This window comes from Canis lupus, chromosome 19 (genome assembly GCF_011100685.1).
Source record: "Canis lupus familiaris isolate Mischka breed German Shepherd chromosome 19, alternate assembly UU_Cfam_GSD_1.0, whole genome shotgun sequence".
NCBI classification, from domain to species: domain Eukaryota; kingdom Metazoa; phylum Chordata; class Mammalia; order Carnivora; family Canidae; genus Canis; species Canis lupus.
This window is the reverse complement of record NC_049240.1, coordinates 43,398,739-43,421,988: the sequence shown is the minus strand read 5'-3', so window position 1 is coordinate 43,421,988 and position 23,250 is coordinate 43,398,739.

Here is a 23,250-nt window from a genome sequence, read left to right as displayed (position 1 = left end):
GAAAGAAACAGAAAGATGTATAGAAATTATATATGCTTTCCATGAGTTTTCTGTATAGAATAAACGCTTAATGATTTGGTTAAAAAAAAAAAAAAAAACCTGTATTGTAATATTCTAACGACACTAGGACCTACTATTGCCCAACCATTAGTACATTCTTTCTACTGTGTCACATATAAGTACACACTTATACAGTTGGTTCCAAGCAGCTCAAGGATACTCTTAGAAATTTTGCCCTCAGAAGCTGCCAACTTCCTCTTCAAACAATAAACCCTGGGATACTCATCCATTTTGGAAAAAGTCCATAATTGGCAATCAAGTTGGAGAAATGTCATTCAATTCCCTCTTCCTGACATTCTTTAGTAGTAATTGCTCCTCCTGAATATTAAATAGAGATTTCTTCCATGTGAGAGCAATTATAGAACTTGTTAAAAACACGCAAGTGCCTTGTAAAAGCAATGCACACATTAAAGACAAGTTCCGAAAAGGACTTTGGAAAGGTCTTCTGAAAACATCAGGAGATGAGCAGGTAATGAAAATGCACAGGATCTTTGATGATTATGCTGTTTGCTACAGAATGGTATGAAATAGAAGGCAGAACAATGTCAGAGCGAACATTAGTTACTGAAGTCTGAAAACAACTTCACTGTAACTATGAGGAAGTTATGCTCTCAGGTCCCATAACACAACATGATCAGAGGGCCTTAGGGTATTGAGGGAATAAAAAAAATGAAGCAGAGTAATTAACAAGTCTCCTTACTAGATGAAAAATTTTGTATTACTGTTGCAAAAATTAAATTCACATCTACATATCCAAAGTATATTTTTGCAAGAGGCAGAATTGAATACTTTATTCATTTCTTTATTCAAATACTGCCTACCATGTGATCATTTTGTTTTATAGACTGAGAAGCAGTCAATGTTTAAAAAAAAAAAAAACTATAAATGTACTTTGAATTCAGATAGTTGTAGCCTCCTGCCTTAGCTCTGCTGCATGCTAACAGTTGATCTTGAGTGCACGTAGATGATTGGCCCCTTCATCTGTCTCTGTATCCATGCTCTGTACAGAGTCATATTTTCTTCCACTAGAGGTAGAATATATCATTCTGTCCCACTGCCACGAGGCTATGCCATGTGTCCTTTGGCCAATGAGATGTGAGTAGCTATAAGACAAGCCAAGATTTGACATGTGTTTGCATGGTTGGGCTTGCCCTCTTGTACTTCTTTCATCATCATGAGAACTTGCTTCTGTGAGCCCACTGGTCAAGAACAGACAATATGGGAAAAAAACTGGATTCAGTCTGTAACTAAGTCAAGCCCAAGACCAACTGACTCCCAGGTAATCCCCAGGTGATTAGCAGATAGATGCATAAGAGAAAATAAATCATTATTTTGAGGCATTTGAAATTTGAAGGTCATTATGTAGCAGTAGTAACTGATTGCCATGTAGCTCAATCATTCTTCTACTCACAGCCCACACCTGTAAGCTGATATTTTCAAGAAGTATGAAATATACAATTGCTATAAGGACTATCAATGTTTTAAACACCTAAGTGCAAACATTAAGAAATCACTTGCATTTCTATAATAACAATAAATACATGGAACTGAAACTAAAAATTAAGTACCATTTAGTGATACTTGGGTGCCTCAGTTGGTTTAGTGTCTGACTGTTGATTTCAACTTAGGTCATGATCTCAGGGTTGTAGGATTGAGCCTCCATCGGGCTCTGTGATGGTTGTAGAGCCTTGCTTAAGATTTCCTCTCTCTCTCCTACTCCCTCTGTTCTCCTCCCTTCCAAATTAAATATCTACCGAAAAATTAAACACTTAGATGTACAGTTATCAAACATGTGTAGGACTTATATGAAGAAATTATACAGTATTGATGACAGAAGTCAAAGATCTAAATAAATGGAGAGGTATATTGTATTCATGGATTGGAAGACTAAACATAGTAAAGATGTCAATTTTCCTTAAATACACATTTAACATAATTTTTACAAAACTCCCAGCAAGATTTTTTGTAGATATAGATGATTATTCCAAACTATAAATAAATAAATATGTATGTATATCTATATTTATATCTATATATTAGATATAGGTATATAAATTGAAAGAGAGAGAAAAGCTCAAAAATTTTGAAAAGGAAGACTAAAATAGTAGGAATCAGTCAATCTGATTTTGAGACACATTGTATAGCTACAACATTAAGACTAGGCAGGGATAAGGGCACCTGGGTGCTCAGCGGTTGAGCATCTGCCTTCAGTCTCTGGCGTGATCCTGGATTCCGGGGTTGAGTCCTGCATTGGGCTTCCTGTGGAGATCCTGCTTCTCCTTCTGCGTATGCCTCTGCCTGTCTCTCTCTCGGTCTCTCGTGAATACATTATTTTTTTTTTTTAAAGACTGTGCAGGGATAGGTACACAGATGAATTGAACAAAACAGAGAATCCAGAAATAGACCAACACTGATGTGCCCAATACAAATATGACAAAAGTACAAAGACAATAGAAGAAAGAAAGACTTTTCAGCAAATGGTGCTAGAGCAATTAGATGTTTATCAACAATAATAAAAAAAAGAAGAACCTTGACCTTGGTCTCAAACCTTATACAAAAATTAACTTAAAGTAGAGCATAGACTTAACTATAGGATGAAAAACTATAATTTTTTATAAGGCTATATTTTTAAAATAATTTTTATAAGGCTAGAAAAAGAATTCTTAGATCTGACACAAAAAGCATACTCCATATAAGTAAAAACTGATACGCTGGTTTTCATCAAAATTCAAATCTTTTACTCTGAAAAAATAAAACCTTATTAAGAGGCTATAAAAACAAGCTATATGGTATAAAAAAATTTGTGAACTGCATATCTGTTAAGATCAAAATGAGATATCTCTATATACCTATCATTAATGATTAAAATATCAAATAACAGTAGCTCCAAATGATAGGGAGGACACATAGGAACTAGATCACCCACACATTGCTGTTGGGAATGTAAAATGGAATGTTGCTCTGGAAAATAATTTGGAAGTTTCTTCAAAAAACTAAATGTGTACTTAACATAACTGAGCACACTTGGTCATTGATTCTGGAGAAATAATGATTTGTGTTCACACAAAAATCTGTATACGCATGTTTTTAACAACTTCATTCATAATAGATCAGAACTAGAAAGAACCCAGATGTCCTTCCACAGGTGAATGAGTAAACAATCCATGGTACATCTGTACCAAACTGTAGGAAGAACCACTGATAATATGCAATGACCTGGATGCATCTCCATTTATTTAGATCTCCCTGCTGAGTTAAAAAGGGCAATCCCCAAAGTCATATACCATATGATTCCATTTATGTAACATTCTGGAAGTAAAATCACATGAGTGGAGAACAGATTAGTGGTTGGGGAAGGGAACACTCAGGAAAGGAAGTTTGAATATAAGGGAAACAAAAAAAAATCTTTGTGGTGATGGTTGTGTGTCTTGAATAGATCAATGACTATATATATCCTTGTTGTGATTTTGTAAGATAGCTTTATAAGATGTTATCATTGAATATGCACTGAGTAAAAGGTGTATGGGATCTCTGCATTATTTATTATAACTGTTCCTAAGTCTACAGTTATCTTGGAATGAAAAGTCTAAACATTTATTTAAAACTTGAGAGTAAATGATATCTTTCAAGGTTTCTAAAAACCTTAGTAAATATATCATAACTATTTTTTTCTTCTTCAATTTTAAGTGATTTGTCCAGGTGCTGGAAAATATGAGATTTGTTTTGTTTTTGTTTTGGGGGGAGATGATGATGATGATGATGATGATGATTGCCAAAGAGAAATGCATCAGCTCATTAGGCCACTCTTAGCCTAGTGGACACACTGTGCAGAAATCAACGTGCACACCCAGCTGCAAATCCCATGTTCCGAGGCTCCAAATTGCTACCTGCATTCCCTGGGCTCACTCACTGTAGGAACATTGATTGCTTCTTTGGGCTCATTTCCAATCTGAAGGGTCACAGGTCTGCATTTGTTCCAGTGTTGCATCAAGGACTCTAATGCATTTAGAGTTTGCTAAAAAGAAAGCTGTCATTTAAAAAAATTAGTGACTTTTTCTACTCCTGATGCAATTGGAATAAAGAGATAGTAAGACACTGTCTGTGTGAGTTATATTAAAGGATAGAAATCTCTGCTTAGCATATAGTAAGTACTCAGCCGGGTTTCTTTCCCCTGAATGAATGGGATATCTTCAGGAAGTCCTTAAACAAGAACATATATTCCCAGAGGCCTGAAATGATTTATTATATCAGGTTCACCATCAAAATGAACTGATAGTATCCTTCCTAGCATTCTTAGATTAAAGTCAAATTAACAACTTCATTTTAGACTCGTACATTTTCATTGCCCTTGAGAGAGTCCTGAGCTAGGAATCTTCATAATTGATCACAGAGTTACAAATAAACGCAAAATCTTTTCCCCTCCTTCCTTTTTTTGAAGTATACTTTTTCATCATTTTTTTTCTTTAGAATATGAATTCCAGAGATTTTGCTTTATTATAATCTAATCTAGCTGGTCTCTGACCAACTACAAGGTACTCTAAAGCTCTACTATCCGAAGATAAAGCCCAAAGTTAGTTCCTGTTGAGTCCACATGATAGGTCAGCTTTCTCTAATTTCTCTAGATGTGAGAATTTGAATAATTTGAATTTGAATACTTCTGTGGGCCTCACTTTCCTAAAGTGTAAAAATGGATCTTGGTGACTATGCCAGACATATTTTATTCATCATTTTTCTGTTTTCCCATATGACTCTTATTTCAGCTACCTGTTCTGTGTGAGCGCCAATTAATTTCATGCAGGTGCACCAGACAGTGCCTTTCCAAATGCCCATGATGCTAACTTCTCACTTTAATCTCAGAGCTTCCAATTTTTGTTGATCCTGTTCAGAGTCCATACAGGTGCAGTATAGAAAAGGCAGAGAGTTGATAACAAAAAACCTGGGGAAAATTCTAACCAATGGGAAATAAAATACAGTGGATAAATCTTTCCTTCCTTCTCCCCATGGGCAGATTGTGCTGAGATACAGTTCATATTGTTGCTTGAAAAACTATTAGAATAGACTAAAGAATTAACTGTATTTGGTGGTGTCAGGGCTTGATAATGCCACTCTTCCAAAGGCCTTAATTCATTTTTTCTTCTCATTTCCTGGGATTGTACGTCCTTAAAAAAAAAAGTGGTAGCATAAAATTTTAGCTCAGGTTCTGCTTTCTGAGGAATCCAGGTTAAAACAATTGGAAAGAGGAGAAGTGATTAAAAAAAAAAAAAAAGAAAACAAAACTCAGGATGTGGTTTTTGGAGAAGACTTCATCAATAGAATAGCAAAAATCTCCATCACTGGTGGCATCACAGTGACTAAGGCTTTCACCTGAGATTAATTAGAATGTGGTACATAGGGAAAGCGTGGTAAAAGGATGTCAGTGGATGCAGCATGTAAGATATATGGGAACAATGATAAGTTTGAGGATTTCTAGTAGGCTTTAAATTTTTTTTTAATTACCTTGAAAGAGTCAATTAAAAAAAATCTCTAGAAGTTATCTGGCAGCTAAAGGTAAACTGGAAGATAGAAAATCTTTGACAGCAACTCATAATATGCACTTATTCTTTGTAAAATCCTCACATGCCACACTTACTGACCTCAGACTAGCATTAAAGTCAGGTATCCACAGTAGTGGCATTGATGATACAGTGATGAGCATAACTGCCTTCCAAAGTCGGTATCAGCAAAGCCCACGTAGGTAGATACAATTTTTGTTAACAAAAGAAATCCCTCACACAGTGAGGCTATTACACACACTGCCTATTTATATCACCCGGGTCCAAAAGCAGTATAGGAGTGGTTCTAGTGGGTTAGGGAGTAGGGCTAGACTATACACATGCTATGGAATAATTTATTTACATAAGTCACTTACCCATTATTTCAAAGCTATGGCAAGCACATGTTGAGTGTTCTTCAATAGCTTCTCAAAGCACAGTTCTGAAGATGGTCAATAGTGATAAAAGACTTCCTGAAAATAATACTGAGAAAGTGATCAGTAGGCCATGTTATGTTGAATTTAAGATATTAGACTTGAGAACCCACCACCAGTCTATGTTTTCTTGTTGGCCCAGGATATTCTCATCACTAAATTAGAAAACTGTATCATCTTTGAAATCTCAATTTTGTCTGTCCTTTGTAGCACAACAATGAGAAATACTGCCTTGGAACTGGACTCCCTGGTAACAATGTGGGTGATAGATATGGGAACAGCGGAGATCTAGTGACTGTAACTGTTAGTGATAAGATAGATTACCATAATGGGCAGCAAAGCTAAGTGGTGATGAGGGTCCCTTGAGCCACAGGAATCTGTGGCAATAAATAGTAGAACATGGCATTTCTTTTTTTTTTTTAATTTTATTTTTTTTAAATTTATTTATTTATGATAGTCACAGACAGAGAGAGAGAGAGAGAGGCAGAGACACAGGCAGAGGGAGAAGCAGGCTCCATGCACCTGGAGCCCGATGTGGGATTCGATCCTGTGTCTCCAGCTTCGCACTCTGGGCCAAAGGTAGGCGCCAAACCGCTGCGCCACCCAGGGATCCCAGAACATGGTATTTTTAAGAGTGAGAGAAATGGACTTGGGTGTTGTTAAGCTCAAGTGTTGTTAGACTTGTGTAATAATAATATTAAAAATGTTGGTAAGCAAAAACTGGTGTCAACTGCCAGAATAGAAACTGAAGTGTTCCATCCAGACTCCAATTTATCTGGATTCTAGATCCAAGTTTTCCTGATGCAGAATCTGTCGATGTAAGGTATCACAGGCTCTTCCGTCTAGGGGAAAGAATAAGTTGTTGCCCCTCACACCACCTACCATAATGAAATAGGACTTCTTGGTGTTTTTTGTTAATTTTTTTTTTTTTTTAATTTGGGAGGTAGCATATACCACTCTTAATAGTTTGGATCCATTTATCTATTTATGGGGTGACATGGGAGACTTCTAGATTGGAGTAGAGCTCAGAGAAAGTGAGAGCTCTATAGCAATATCAGGCCCTATTATAAGCTGTTCTACCACTCGGGCCAGGTACTGCAGCCAAGCTCATGTTTCTAGATGTGGTCTCTGTCAAGTCTTAGTAGAAGAGTCACGGTGAAGACCCCTTAAGGTTCTGGAGCAAGGCTAAGTATTGAGACAAGGAACTATGCTATATTTAAAGATGGGTCCTAATATACTATTAGGTCCCGGGTAAAGCTGATCCTCTCACCTTGGGACCTCAGGTGATAGGTCAATTGGGGCTGCCCACATTTGGCTGAGTAACATCAGTTTTATTGTGTCTTCATTGGGTTACTTTAACAAAATATCATAGATTGAGTGGCTTAAACAACAGACATTTATTTCTCACAGTTCTCGAGGCTAGGATGTCCCAAACCAAGGTGCTGGCAGATTCAGTTCCTAGTGAAAGAGTTCTCTTTTTGGCTTGAAGATGGACACTTTCTTTTTGCATGCCCGTGTGACCTTTCCTCAGTGCCAAAAGAGATCTCTTCCATCTCCTGTTCTTATAGTGACACTAATCTCTTCTGAGGGCACCACCCTCATGAGCTTTTCTAAACCTAACTACCTCCCAAAAGCCCCACCTCCAAATCCCATCACATTGGGTTTTAGGGTTTTAACATATGAATTTGGAGGAAGTACAAACATTCAGTCCACACTAATCAGGCCATAAAATGGAGGAAATGCAATATTTTGGATTGGGTGTATGCACTTGCAGAAATAGGAATAAATTACATGAAGTAATTCAGAATCCCATGTTGCCTACCCCCACTACATCAACGCCTCTCTTCAGTTTATTGTTATAAACTCTTTGGGGATTAACAAGAACTAGCTGTTGAAGGAGGAAATAACTTCCAATGGTCATTGATGTAGGAGCACCCCTCAATAGACTGCTAGTACATTTGAGTCCCTCTTATGGGGATAAGAAGTGTGGTGAAGAGAAATTCTCCCAGTGGATAAAGCTATGAGGAATGTACTTAGTCATCTGCTTTATATAAGGGCAAAGTGGTCTGAATTGCACATACACATGAACTCTTGGGAAGAAACAAATAATTTAACTGGTTACTCAGGGGCCTAGAGGTAATAAGATTCAGAGACTAGAGAACAGAAAGCCTAGAAAATAGGTATGAAGATGGATGAGTGGTGATGAAACTAAAGCATGCAAATGTCTGTATCTCCTTAAGAGAATGCCTAGTGTAGAAGAATCTCTTAGCAATACGAAGATAAGGGATTTATCATGTGGAGGTTAAGAAGTCTTTCCTCTTGGCCATTTAGTGATAGTGCAATGGTGCCATGAATAGAGTGACCCCAGTTTGTATGATTGGAGACTATAAATTAGCCCAATAGCATGGTCTTCCATGACCAATGTAGTTCCTGCCATTGAGGAATATCCAAGCTTCCAACAGCATAGATCAACAGTGAGCTCCCTGTGTTGTAACTATTCCTGAAGGAGACTAGCCAGCCACTTTGTAATTAGGTTGAATGTACTAGACTCTCACCATTCTGGGGGGGAAAATACAGTTATTTTCCATATCCAAACTGGCATCTAGTCTGATTGCAATATTTTCCCCCTCCAGTACTGGCATAAGAACAAACTTCAGAGGACTTACAGAATTGTTGATCTATTCGCATGGCATCATTTGTAATACTGACTCAGACTCACAGACTCCTTTTGTAACAAAGGAGATGTGATAGAAGATATATGACTAAAGGATTCATTGGTGTTGCCATGTGGATCCCACCCCACAAAAATCCATAAAAATCTGGTTTGTTCAAAGCATGGAATGACTTATTAAAGGCTCAGTTATGGTACTATTTCAGGGACAACAGCCTGGAGCATTGGGATGCTGGCCTAAGGATGCACTAAACATACTACTGATATAGGGTGCCGGATTAAATGGATCCAAAAACCAAGGGAGAAATAAAATTCAAATTCCCTACCATTACACCCAATGATCCAATTTTCTTTTTGGCTTTGGCAATTTAAAAGTTTATTTTCTATTTTAGGGGGCTATATCTTCACTATGCTGGCAAGGTTATTTAAGTTGAACTTTAAGCTGTAACTCCTTGGTCTGTTTGGGTTCGTCTTTTCCTATATAGCAACAAAGAAAAGAGTGAGAGAACTGACAGGGGTAATTGGCCTCAACTACCACGTGGAGCTAGGGCTGCTGGTACAAAATGTGACAGGGAGGATTAAGAGTAGAACCCAAGGAATTACCAGAAATTAGTTAGTTCTTCTCTCACTAAGGGGGATAAAAACAGTGCATGGGCAATTATAGCAAACATGGTCCAGTAAGAACAAAGTGACCCCGTGGAGTGGAAACTCTGGATCACCCCACTTGGACCAGCTACAGTGTTGACTGAGAGTAGGAAAACCTCGAATGGTTGTTGTGGAATATTGTAAATAGCATAATGCGTCTTGTGATAAGTTACAGCAAGGGTGTACTATAGCTTGTTTCACTAAGCTCTTCTTAAGTCTTTTTAGAGATTACATTGAAGAAAACTCTTGCTAATTGTACTTGAATCTCCACTTTCAGGAAGGAAGTGAGGCCATCTTTTCTCAAGTAAGTGGAAGTCTTATATTGAGGTATGGAAGACAGATAAAAAGGAAAATTTGAGCATATCCAATTGGTACAGAGTATGTTCAGACACATATCAGAGATCATTTCCTTACTCTTACCCTCACCCATCTCTGTTTTGTTGGTTACAGAGCTCTGTATGGACTCTAACTGACATCATATAAACCTACCTGTTAGGTTCTCACCTCTCCTCTGACCTTGCCCGTGACCTCCAAATATGGTAAGTCCAAGATTCCCCTATTCACCTTTCACACATGACAACAAGGGACCACAGGGGATCTAATCTTTTAGGATAAGCTGTAGAGTAATGGGTGGTGGATAGGATCCTGAGGATAGATGGTTCTGAGGTTCAGTTTTAACCATTTCTTTGAGAATAGCTTTGGAGAATTGATCAGTCAGCTGTGTCATGATTTCTTTTAACAGCTATCGCCTCATCCCTCTCTCACTCCTCCTGCCTTTCTCTCTCCCTGGGATTGCACTCCCTAGAAAGGGCTCACAAAGGTTCTACTTTCTAGGAGATAAAGGCCAACACAGTAGATCAGATCAGTGACCTTCAATTTCTTTTTTCCATGTGTCCTAAAAGAAACTGAAAATGAATTATCCTTTGCATATTTAAAAATTGATATTTAAAGATTTTCATCATGATAGTTGAAAAGATCTAATTTCTCCTATATTACCAAACAGATTTTATCACTACATAAAATAGTCTTATACTTTAGAGTCATTTATTGATTAACCTACTACATTTATTTTTTATTTTTTAAGATTTTAATGTAATCTTTATACCCAGCATGGGGCTCAAACCCACAACCCTGAGATCAAGAGTAGCATGCTCCATGGGCTGAGCCAGCCAGGCACTCCTAACCTATAACATTTAGATAGATAGATAGGTGTCTGTACATATGGATTTAGATACACACACAGACACACACACACATTGACATTTTGAATTATTTCATTTTTTTTGTTACCAAAGGGTCCAGTTGTTAATTTTTTTCTAATTTATCATTAAAGTTATTAGTTTATAAATTTAAAAAAATTTAGTTTACAGCTAAACTATAAATTATGATAAAACATAAGAAATGACAATAAAATCTACTGGGAATGCATATTCTAATGAGAAAATTATAATCAAGCATTTTTATACATTTAATATAAGATAAATAAGTATAAATGTTGCTAAAATCTAAAGTCTAATTATCACAAGAGATAGCATTTTTAACAGGTGTTAAAAATGTTAAACATTGTAAATAATAAAATAAAATGAGTATTGCTCTAATTAAATAAATTCTAACTACTTTAATGAATAAAACACAACAAATCTAAAAAAAAAATCAAAGCAGTTTTCTCCATGGGTTTGTGCTCAGTATATTTGAAATGTTGGTAGTCTTAGAAAATAGTACAGTAATATTTAAAGGATTCTGTGCTGCTGACCCATTCTACAATTCAAAGATACTTTTCTTTCCAATTGCTTTCCCTTTCTAAAGATACTTATTAAGGATAGTTGAAAAATAATTTCTTATAGTCATATATAAAAAAATTTAGTGCACATTATTTCCTACAAATTTATTTGCTTTGTCTTCACAAAGTTGTTCCTCAAAAGCGGTTCACCCATTAACAAAGGTCAAGAAATGAAAAAGACAAAGGTTTTAAAGGAAATTATCTTTTCTATTCTAAATTAGTTTTCTATTTCTGCTGTAACAAATACCACAAAATTAGTGGCTTAAAACAATACCCATCTATTATTTCACAGTTTCTATAGGCCAGACATCCAGCAGGCTCTCCTGGGTCTCTGCTTGAAATCTCACAAGGCTGAAATCGAGATTTCAACTAGATTCTCTTCTGGACGCTATAAGGGAGAGTCCACTTCCTTGCTCATTTAAGTTTATTGTCAGAATTTATTTTTAGGCAGTTGTAGGACTGAGGGCTACTTTGTCAGCTGTCAGCTGGGGATGATTCTAGAAACCCCCTGCATTGACTGGCTGGTGAGGCTCCCTTCATCTAAGAACCAGTAATGGCTGGTTGAGTCTCTATCACTCTTTGAAACTACCTACCTATTTTTCAGTCACTGCATCTCTGATAGATTCTTCTGCCCTAAACAAGCAACTGCAAAAAAGGAACCTATGATCCAAAACATTTGGTGCTCTTCCATTTTTAGAGGCACTTGAGATTACATTGGATCCACCCAAATAATCCAGGGTAAACTTATCTCCAAATCCTTAACTATTAGTTTCACTTGAGAAGTTGTTTTTTGTCATGCAATATAACATACATGTGCTTAACAGCAGGAGACAAAAAAAATCAAGGAGGCTAAAATTCTGTCTACCACATGCACCACATCATTCTATCATCCAAATTCTAGTACCTCATGTCATTCTTAAAAAAAAAAAAATACATACTGTAAAATAGGAAAATAGAAGTCCTATGTGATTCTGAAAGGAGGATTCCCCTCTTTTTAGTGGCCTGGAGATTATATACACTAAACTAATCTTATTATGCATTATAGTAAGATTAACAATCAGTGTATAATATCTTTTTTTCTGGTAAAAGAAAAAATCAAATAATTTACCACATAAATGTGTTGGATGTATCTATTATTGAGGATTGCAAATTAAATTTCTTAAAACTGTGTTCTGAAAAATCTTTGAGTACCTTTCAATACTTTGATTCTCTCTACAACTCACCCCTCCCTTTCGAAAACCACTGAATGATGACATTTTTAGGAACCATTCCACTTCCAAGTATTCTAGAATTTTGCAATTCTGTCCCTGAATGAATGAAGCATTATTCTTTTTCAAGGCGGTTGTTCAAACCAGAGGGGAAATAATCTGTCAAGTCAAATATTTTGAAGTGGACAGATCTAAAGCCCTTGTTATATGGGAATCTCGTAGTTATAAATCATAACTGAAAAGGCTATCAGTTAAAAACTATCAGTTGAATTCTCTGGTTAGGTAATGAAATCACTAATATGACTAAAAGTTTTATCACTGAATAGACGGTTTAATTGAGCTGATTAGAGTTGAATTGGATTAAATTAATCCACTGGAGGGTTTTACATTTAATGTTATAACAGCATACTGTGATATTACATGTAGGCAAAGCCCATGTGAGCTTTTGAGATATACATTTTTCAGACACTCAAGTTAGCTAAAAGAATTAGTTCTGGAGGCACTGTTTGTTCCTGATTTCTCTAACCTAATCACATGGTCAAGGAAATTAAAGCTTCATAGTACAGGCATTATAAGGCTAGAAAAGTAATTATTTATTGAGCTTATTGTAAAACAAAGATGGAGCATTAACTACTTTCCCAAATCATGATAGCTAAATGATCTGTTCATTTATTATTAGAATAGATACAGCCAGCACTGGGTATTCTTCTTGGGCCTAACTGGGCTCTTTCTTCAGCTGCTTGTTCAACAGAGAAATCTATGACATCTAGACCTGTGCTGCCCAACAGGGAGGCACTAGACATGTGTGCTATTAAGCACTTGAATGATGATTATTCTGAACTAAGATGTGCTATAAGTTTAAAATGTACACTGGATTTCTAAAGCTTAGCTCAAATAAAATAATTGAAAATATTTCATTAAAAACTTTTTACATTGGTCATATAGCAAATCATAATTTTATCTATATTTGGTTAAATAAGATATATTACTGAAATTAACTTCATCAGTTTCTTTATAAATCTTGGTGTGGCCATAAGAACATTTACAATTACATATGTGGCTTATATTAGAGTTCTCTAGGATGATGCTAGTTTAGACCACAGCCGGTCTCAAAAATCTCTTAATTGTGCTACATATGTGCCTGGCAGTCTAGCTTTGTGAAAAATGCTTGGTCTTCATAAATTTATTTTTCCTTCACCTGTCATGTCTGAAGGAAGCAGAGCCACACTGGTCCATTCCCACAAAGCTAGTAGCTCAGAAGAGATTTCTGGTCTTCCATTACCTTCCTTTTTCCCAAGGCTCACTTAGAGAATCAGGGACTCAATTATTAGAGATAACAAAGCTTTCCTGGGGAGATAAATAAAGTTTAGCAATACTAGAAACAAAGACATTCTTGTGATCAGATCTTCCTGACCAGTATGAGGTATTTGATCTTGATTTTTAATCATAGTACTGCTCTTCATAAACAAGCTGACACTTGCTCTCATTTCTTCATTTCCCAAGGCAAGACAACGATAAGCTGAAGTGTTTTTTTCTGTATGAGGACAAGTTAGATGTGATTTTAAAAATAATAATAATTACTACAGAACTGTCTCTACTTTCATCACTAAGTAGAGCAAAATTCATCTTTGATTATCATCTGCAGCTTCAGAATAACTACTTCATAGACAGGAGTTCAGCCTGGAGCTTTGGGTCTAGCCAGGCACATGGACAGCAACAGCTATGTTGTATGCAACAGCGACCATTGGGCTCCTGAGATCTGTCAGGCAAAGAGAGGAAGAATTGCAGCCAAAATCATAGCCAGATTTGGTTCACTAACCTTTTTGGCAATCGGTCAAAATTAGTCTATAAAGAAGAAATGAGTGGTGACACAATATCAAATAAAAAGGACTCGAACCAAAATCAAAAAAGCGTCTGCACATAGTAAGATACTTTGAAGACTAGGATTTCTGTGTGGATACAGAAATGTTAACAGGTCAAAAATTTCCCAACTTGAGAGGAAACCCCAGAAAAATACATAATGGAACAAGGTAGCTTTGATGACACTGGAATCTGCTGAATGATATAACATTGGTCTTCATCCGTATGTCCAAGATCAAAGCAAGGCTAGAGTGAGAACCAGGCAAACAGGAGAAGAGGCACATGCAAGGAAGGTGAGGTGAGGCAGGGTGATTATTTGTCAGGTAATAAGTGAGAAGATGAGTAGGTAGGATAATGCAAGCAGAAGGGAAAACAGGAAGGCAACCCAATTGATCTCCAGAACAAAAAAGTAAACTATCAGCCAATTGAAGAAATCCAAAAAAGTTATATAGAAACTGACATGACAATTAAGGGCAGAATATTTAATTTAAATTCCCAAGAAATTTTCAAGTCACTAAAACTGAAGTGGATGATAAAGCCAATTACCAAATAGGTGTGAGGCCCTGTTATGATGGAGGATTCTTAATAAAAAAGAAATTCTTGCAGGTGGAGTGAAGTGTAATGAGTGTGAAGAGAGGGATTGTGGGAGCATGTGGCTGGAACAGCAGGTGGGGCCAAGATGGGCAGATTTTGACACTTGGAGCCCAGCTAGCCTGTCACCTGTAGGGTTTTCTCAGTGCCCCACAACTCTGCAGCAGTTTTGAATTTTACTGGATCATTAAAACATTTGGGATTTGGGGGTGGTGTGGGAATGGAGGTGATAGCCTAGCTTGCATTTCTTTTCTCCATTAATGCAAAATATTCCAGGTGCTCATGCATTTACTGACACCATCTCCTGAGATGATTGAGCTCAGGGAGTGGGTTATGGTCTTGTTCAGCTGCTCAGTGCCTGGTGATGGTCATGGAGAATATCAACAAGCAGGAAACACATCAGGCCAGTATAAAGCCGGAATAGATAGCAAAACCACAATTTAAAGACTGATCATCATTACATCATAGATTCTTGGCTTGGGCTGTACAAAAATGAATGAAATATATTCTTTTTAAAATTTGGACTTTTTAAGGAAGCAATAATATCGAAGGAAAATATAATAACTGACCCATCAAATGGTATTTTATGCTATAACCTAATGTATCAATATATGATAAAACTGATGATAAGTTAATGGTTACCTCTTTTTATTTTTTTAACCATTTTATTTTAAAATTTTAAAAAATATCAATTTTATTTTTTTATGGCTATCTCTTATATACTAAAGAAATAGCTCAGGTGGTTTAAGAAAATAAGCTAAAGATACACAATATAGGGAACCCTGGGTGGCGCAGCGGTTTAGCGCCTGCCTTTGGCCCAGGGCGCGATCCTGGAGATCCGGGATCGAATCCCACGTCGGGCTCCCAGTGCATGGAGCCTGCTTCTCCCTCTGCCTGTGTCTCTGCCTCTCTCTCTCTCTGTGTGACTATCATAAATAAATAAAAATTAAAAAAAAATTAAAAAAAAAAAGATACACAATATAGTTACTGCTTTGCAAAGATTACTCTGGCATAAGATTCTCCTAGACGTCTTAAAACACAGCTTCCCGGGCCCATTCCCAGAATTTCTGATTCAGTAGCCCTGGTATGGAGCCCAGAGATGTGCATTTCTAACAAGTTTCAGATGATGCCAATACTATTGGTCTAGGAACCCAACTTTGAGAATTCTGATCTAATTACTGGGCCCATCAAGACTATGATCCTGGCTCTGTCTAAATCTAAATATTTATGTATTCTAAGAGAAATTTTTCATTTTTCCAGATTTGAGAAAAATATTACTTAGTAGTTAAATAAAGTTTGTTTCACTGGGGGACATTCTGGGTCAGGTGGGGGGTTTTGTTGTTTTGTTTTTTTGTTTTTATTTCTTTTTTAAACAAAACTCAAGACCGTGATGTCCAAAGGAACACTAGGAGAATACTGGCTGTCAGGATCTCTCCGTGCACTCTCGGCCTCTTCTCTTGGTGATACAACACTTATTGTGCTCCTCTCCCACAATTTCAGGGACTGCCATTAGGATAATGTGGATTACACCTTGGCAAGCCCCTGTCTAGATATTACATTCAAATGTGTCACTAACAGGAAATAGAACCTGCTGTAAGAAATGATGGGAAATGCTGGCCAGAGTCTGTAGAAAATAGATATCTGCCTTAGCCAGACATAAAGAAAGATAACCCTGAATGTAGATTAAGTCTGCAATACACACAAATTCTTGATTCTGTCAGGCTCATTAAAGACAGTAAATCCAGAGAGATTTGAAGCAGAACTGATTATGAACATTTACCTTCTATTGAATTCCATGGTGCCTGTGAATATTTACCCTTTGCTTTATGTTAAAGCTTCAGGCAGGGAAATCTAAAACCTATGCTCCTGAATGTTACTTGGAAATACCTGGCCAAGGCTTCCTAACACGGAGTCTGGTGGCTTTATTATTATTATTATCATTAAAAATGCATGTGCCTATCTTCATGTGGTAGGATGACTGGTGATATACAAAAGATGAGTTCATTATCCATGCCCTTGAAGACCTTTAATACAAAGACGAGCATTAATTTGTAGACAATAAGCTAATAGAGTAGATTAAAATAAAAATTTTTACATGGAATCTAAATGAAGAATAGCTGTTTTTGTGAAGCAACGTTTGGAGGAGTTGATTTCTCCCTTGGATAGAGTTTGTTGATATTTGATTCATGTGTAATACACAGGTGTGGTCTATTCTTCATTGCTTCCTCCAACTAGCCTGCCCAGTTTCCTTGTCCTGGGTGAAGGTATGAAGAAAGGAGGGAAATTTTATATATATATATATATATATATATATATATATATATATATATATGAAGGGCTTTATTATGAGAAATTGGTTCACATGAATACAGAGGCTGAGAAGTCCCATGATCTGCTATCTGCAAGCTGGACATCCAGAAGAGTCAGTGGTATAGTTTCAGTCTGAATTCGAAGGCCTGAGACCCAGGGCAAATTCCTCCTTCTTCCTTTTTTTCTACTCAGGCCCTCAACAGATGGGTTGATGCCCATACAAATTATGGAGAACAATCTACCTAGGCCACTGATTAACTTCATCCAGATATACCCTCACAGACACACGCAGAAATATTACCTAATCTGGGCATCCATTGTCCAGTCAAGTTGACACATAAAAATAACCATCATACCTAAATAGATCCTTCTTCAATCTCCATATACAAAATGCTGGACTCTACTCAGGAATTTATGCTCTTTTAAGGAAGTCATTTAAAAAAAAAAAAAGATTTTATTCATTTATTTTAGAGAGAGAGCAAGCACGAGAGGGAGGGAGAGACAGAGGGAGAAGCAGACTCTCCGCTGAGCAGGGAGCCGAACATGGGGCTTGATCCCAGGTCCCCAGGATCATGACCCCAGCAGAAGGCAAACACTCAACTAACCAGCCACACAGGTGACCCTGGGAAGTCATTTCTTGAACAGAATACCTACCATTGTTTTCTTCATATGTACAGGGTAGAACTATTAAAAGATAGTTCTAAATAAATTGAGAGAAAGAAATGTAAACTCTAGAACTAAAAGATATCTTGGAGTTATCCATTTCTAAGGCTTCATTTTTACAAGGCCAGAGAGAGGAAGTCCTATGGCCAGAATCCGAGAAGCTAGCCAGTGAAGAAATGATAATAGATTTCCAGACACATACCTACTTCAGCCAATTTCAATTCCAGGGGCTGGATCAGTCACAACTAATCTCTATAAAGGCATAAATTGAGCAACTTCTATTTCTAAGACAAAGACAATCAAGACACATTAGAAAGAAAGTTCAATCTTCTTTATAATTAGAATTTGTAATGGTTTGTCCTCTAAACCAGCAGACATAACTGACATAAGAGATAATAAGCTAAAACTACTACAGTCAAATTTTCTCAGGTTTTATTATTAAGAGTATTCAAAGTATTTCTTAATGATGCAAGTGTTTTTCAGACATGAAGGCATTTTTTTACAGCAGTAGAAAATTCTGTTTGTTCCATCCCTGTCTTTTTTCTTGAAGCATTAGAGTTATTAAGTACAACATCTGCACAGAACAGGTTGTTTGCTTTTCAAATAACTTTAGCAGAAAGAGATATTTGATGAATTAGTAATGTGTTTGACCTTGAGAAACTGATAAAAATATCTGGTTCTTTGGTCCTTTTCTTTGATGCCTCAGTACCTTTTTAAAGCTGGATTTTACAAGCCCCTTAGCAAATTGGTTTTGCAACAGTGTTTTTCCTTGTATGTAATATATTACTTGGATGCTGAAAAACCTGCTGGTAAAGGGGGGGAATGAAGGTCTGAGTAGCCAGTAGCCTCTGTGGTCATTATAGATGCCCAATGGGTATTTCAGGGTCCTTTAATTGAAAACAAATTATGTAAATCCATTTATGTGCTACGACATTTTACAAGAATAACTTTAAAGACTGAAGAACCAGACACATCAGCACAGTTGAAAGTTAAAAGATGTTCTTAAGTCTATAACTTCTTGTTCTATGTCCAGAAAATTTATTTTCTAGGCAATTACCTCTATGGGGAACACCCAGGGCTGGAGGGAACAATTTTACAGAATCTTACTGTTATTGAGTTAGCCCTGCTAGCTATTAAATAACAGGTGGCAGGCTGTGATTTATATGCGGCAGTCACACGGTACAGTCATCCTATGGAGGTCCTGGCCCTCAGAGAAGAAAGGCCAAGATGGTATATCAACCACCATAAAATGAAAGCATTTTGCTTCTTAGTCCCAATGTGCTTATCTATTCAGCTATAAAAAATATAATCCATGAGCCAACATACAAAATCACAAGTGTACATCCACTCTATATACATATAATATTCTTCAGTTCTAACATCACCTTTTCCATGCTCATCACACACCTGACAAGCAAAAGGATAACCCGTAAGAGGCTCTTGGCACTCCTACATGATTCCAGTGGCATTGAGCCATGAGCCACAAGACAGTTGGATCAAGTGTTTTGATTGAGTGGAAGGGATGCAAAAGGTTATTCAAGAATGAATTTGACCATTTTGAGACTGTTTTCTTTTGATTTTGGTTTTTATTTGGTATTGTTTGATTTAGCATTTGGCCTTTTTTTACCTTTGGGCATATAGGATATATTGAACTGTCTGTGCAAATTTTCAGTTCACCAGTGCTTTGAGTATCACAAACAGTTACTCTGTGGATTCATTTTCTAGCCAGTTGGATACTGCTCCCAAGCAGGAGGCATTTGGAATCATGTAGGAGTGTTTAGGAGTGTTTAGGAGCTGACACTAGAATTCGTGGAATGAAGGTCAAGAGCACAATACATAGGACAGTTCTGCAGATTGAAGGGGCGCTTCCCAGGGATGCCACTACAGTACAACTATTGAGAACAATGCTTGAGGAACCAGCCCTCTAAAGAGAGAAGAAACAATTTGTTCTGGGCTCCTACCTCACTAACGGTCCCTATCCTATCATTATGGCATAAGGGTCCATCCTGTCCTGTAGCTGGGAACACACTGTCCCAGGTCAAAGTGAAAAAAACAAAGCAAAAAGCACAAAAAAAAAAAAGCCAATTAGTGAGCAGACTCCCAAGAGATTTTATTGGCCACCAGATATACTCCATGCCATAGGAGTCAAAACTTAGAGAGGGTTTTCTAAAACTTATAGAAGATTCAAATGTATAACTTCCTGAGTCTCCTTCCTACAGTCCACATTGCCTTTCTCTATATGGTGTGACAAGGATGGGGAATGAAGCATTATAATGAAAAGTTGCAGTCTTCATCTTTTGTTCTGAGAAGCTCCCTCCTCCTTTGTGTGGTTAGCTCTTGGCATTGAAAACTTCCAGTACCCAGTCATGAATACGGAAGTAGTATCAGGATGTTATTAGATATTTTATACATTGGGATAAAGCAATAACACATTCCCTATAAAACAATAAATGAAGGGCAGCAAATGGTAAAGTGCTATTCAGATTGGTTTTTTTCATCAAAATGCAATAAATATAAGTGATTATTAATATTGAAATCAACATGCATAATTGCTTTACCACCAAGGTCTAGCAGGTATGGCCGCCTCATCCCTTGCCTCTCCCTCTGCATTCTTTGTCTTTGGATTCTAGGTCCAGATCTTCTGGCCTTAGTATGCACAAATCTTTCATTTTGCTTTTTACTTTTAGTCCAGGAGACTCAATTCAGAAATTTTGGATGAAATTTACCAAGAAACCAAAGGTGTAGATTTCTGAGTCTGGGAAGCCAAATATCATCTCTTTTTTTCATCCAATTTACTAGGCACAGAGAACACTGCCCAGTTTCTCAAATATATCTAAGGAAACCCACATCTGAAACAATTGTTGTAGGATTTCGTGTTTAGAGCTCATGTTCTCTTAGTCTCTCAAATATCATTTGTGGTGATATGTTCTACTGTAAGGAGTAGAGTTGTTGCAATACCAAATCCTTGAGAATGTTCTTGCCTTTTGAATGTTTCTTGTCTGCCTAACATTTGAATAAGAATGGTCTATCTGAAGTAAACTCACTTTATGCAGATATTTAATTCATCCTAATCTATAAGCATCTCAATTTCCACCTCTGAAATGTCTAAGTGCTAGAAAATGTTACCTCAATCTTTAATATGTTGTTGTTTTTACAAAGGAGTCAGAGATTCTCAATTCTGGGAGAAATATATTTCAAAAAAAATTTATAGCAACCTTCTTGGCAAATTGTCAAATTTCATGTTAAAATACATCTGTTACATAAGAATTCTACTTCCTGTTTGATGTTCTTAGGGATGATGAAGTCAGTACCATCTAGCTATTTCTTCAATACTTTTGTCCTTCATGATGTCATACCCAAACTATTATAACCCTTTATAGAATAGGCATGTGGTCAATAGAACCTTAAGTTTTTATTTTTTCTTTGCAATGCTTCCAATTTGCAGATGATCGATGGAATATAAGTGATGTATGCATATGAAGTCTAACACAAATGCTGACTCTTCTGACATTAAAAGTTAAATCAAAATGCTTGGTGAAAGCTTTCTACAGCTTCCTTGTGACAGTTCATAGTGGGATATTTGGGTTTCCTAAGAATGCTGTCCCGGAACTGCCCTACACATTCTAGATCCGCTTGTGCCTTCGATACCTTGTTTGGTTTTGCTTTAATTTCAAATTTCTAACTTTTCACCAAAAAAGGGTAAGATTTTGGGGGATTCTAAAAGGGAAAGCTAATTTTGTAGATCATCGATAAAAGTCAAGATGGACTAGTCGATGCTACAGTAAGAGCCCCCAATGCATAAAATGACAAAATACAAAAGACATTTTCTCATTCTCACTGCATATTCCAATGTGAGTTAATGGGTCCCTGTTCATCGCAGATCCAGGTTGACACAGACTTCATCTCAATATAGGCTTCTATCATCTGGAAAGAGAGAACAAAGCATGCATCGCTTCACAGGGTCAATTAAATGACACATTTTAGAGAATGTAGACTCCCTGTGGTATTTCTACTCCTATTTCATTGGCCAAAGTAAGGCCATATCTAATTTCAAAGGGGGTTGACAAGTACAAGCTACAGGAGAAGAACAAGAATGTTTGTAGAAAGCCTTAATGGTTAACTCCTCACTGAGTCTCCTGCCTCTCAAATCTGGGTCTTAGCAGCCTGATACCACAAGATACCCCGGACAACACTTACCTGGTTTCTGTTTCTGTCAAGTCCTATCACATTGAGAGAACAATAATATCCATAAAACATATTTTAAGCCTCTTTTACAGACAAAATTTAAGTTTTAAGTATATTAGCTCAATCAAAGAGTAAATGTTAAGTTTCTATCTCACTCTGGGTTCAATTTTTCATTAGTTCTCATTTATAGGCCTGGGGCAATAAGAAAGTATATTTAGAAACCTAGTCAAAATATCGTGGTAACTAGAAAAATAATCCCTTCTTTTTGGGTTCTCTTTATAATCTTCCAGGAATCTTTTATATCTCAAACTCTTGGGGATCCCTGGGTGGCGCAGCGGTTTGGCGCCTGCCTTTGGCCCAGGGCGCGATCCTGGAGACCCGGGATCGAATCCCACATCGGGCTCTCGGTGCATGGAGCCTGCTTCTCCCTCTGCCTGTGTCTCTGCCTCTCTCTCTCTCTCTCTGTGTGACTATCATAAATAAATAAAAATTAAAAAAAAAAATTTATATCTCAAACTCTTTATAATTATCTCTGATCCTGCAGTTGGCAATTTCTTCATGATCCCTTCTACCCCCCACTTCCAAACTCATTGGGCACTGGTTTTTCTTAGCATTTTTTACATTACCTACATTCAGTGCATCCCTCAAGCTCAATGCTATCAGTCCTATTATCCAAGTTGTCTCCTCTCAGCTACTTCAACATAGTGCCACTTCTTTTCTGTGCTAAATACGGCTTGTCTGAGAAAAAAGAAACTAATTGTTGTAACTCCCATATGGAAGCTGCATAGATTGTTAGAAACTGCTCTCTTCTGCTCCAGGCTACAAGCACTGCACTAGGTCTTACATGTTTGTTTGACAATCTCACAGCAGGAATAGCAGTAGGGAGAGGAGAAAAGTGAAATAACAAGGAGATTGGATGTCAAACTCTTTTTTATACAAGATCTCCTAATAAGAGTATTACTTCATTGTCTAATGTTGAAAAATTTAAAATGTGTCTGACCCACACCTTTGACAGCCTTGGAATATGGCCTTCTCTCCCAGTTAGCGTATCTCATTAATTTATTTCACAGTCACCTCTTCTCCTGGGCCGGGCCCTCAGCAATCACCTGTGGATTACTGCCACAGCCTTTAAACTATCTTCCTAGTTTTTAGGTTGCCCCTCATCTAGTGTATCCTGCTGACAATAATTAACTTGCTTAAACACCTGTGACAGAGTAATTATTGAGATGTTAATTTTACTTTATTCTCTCTAATCCTGGAGATGGGAAATAATTAGAGGTAGATCTTATGTCCAATCCCAAAAGCCTTTTGT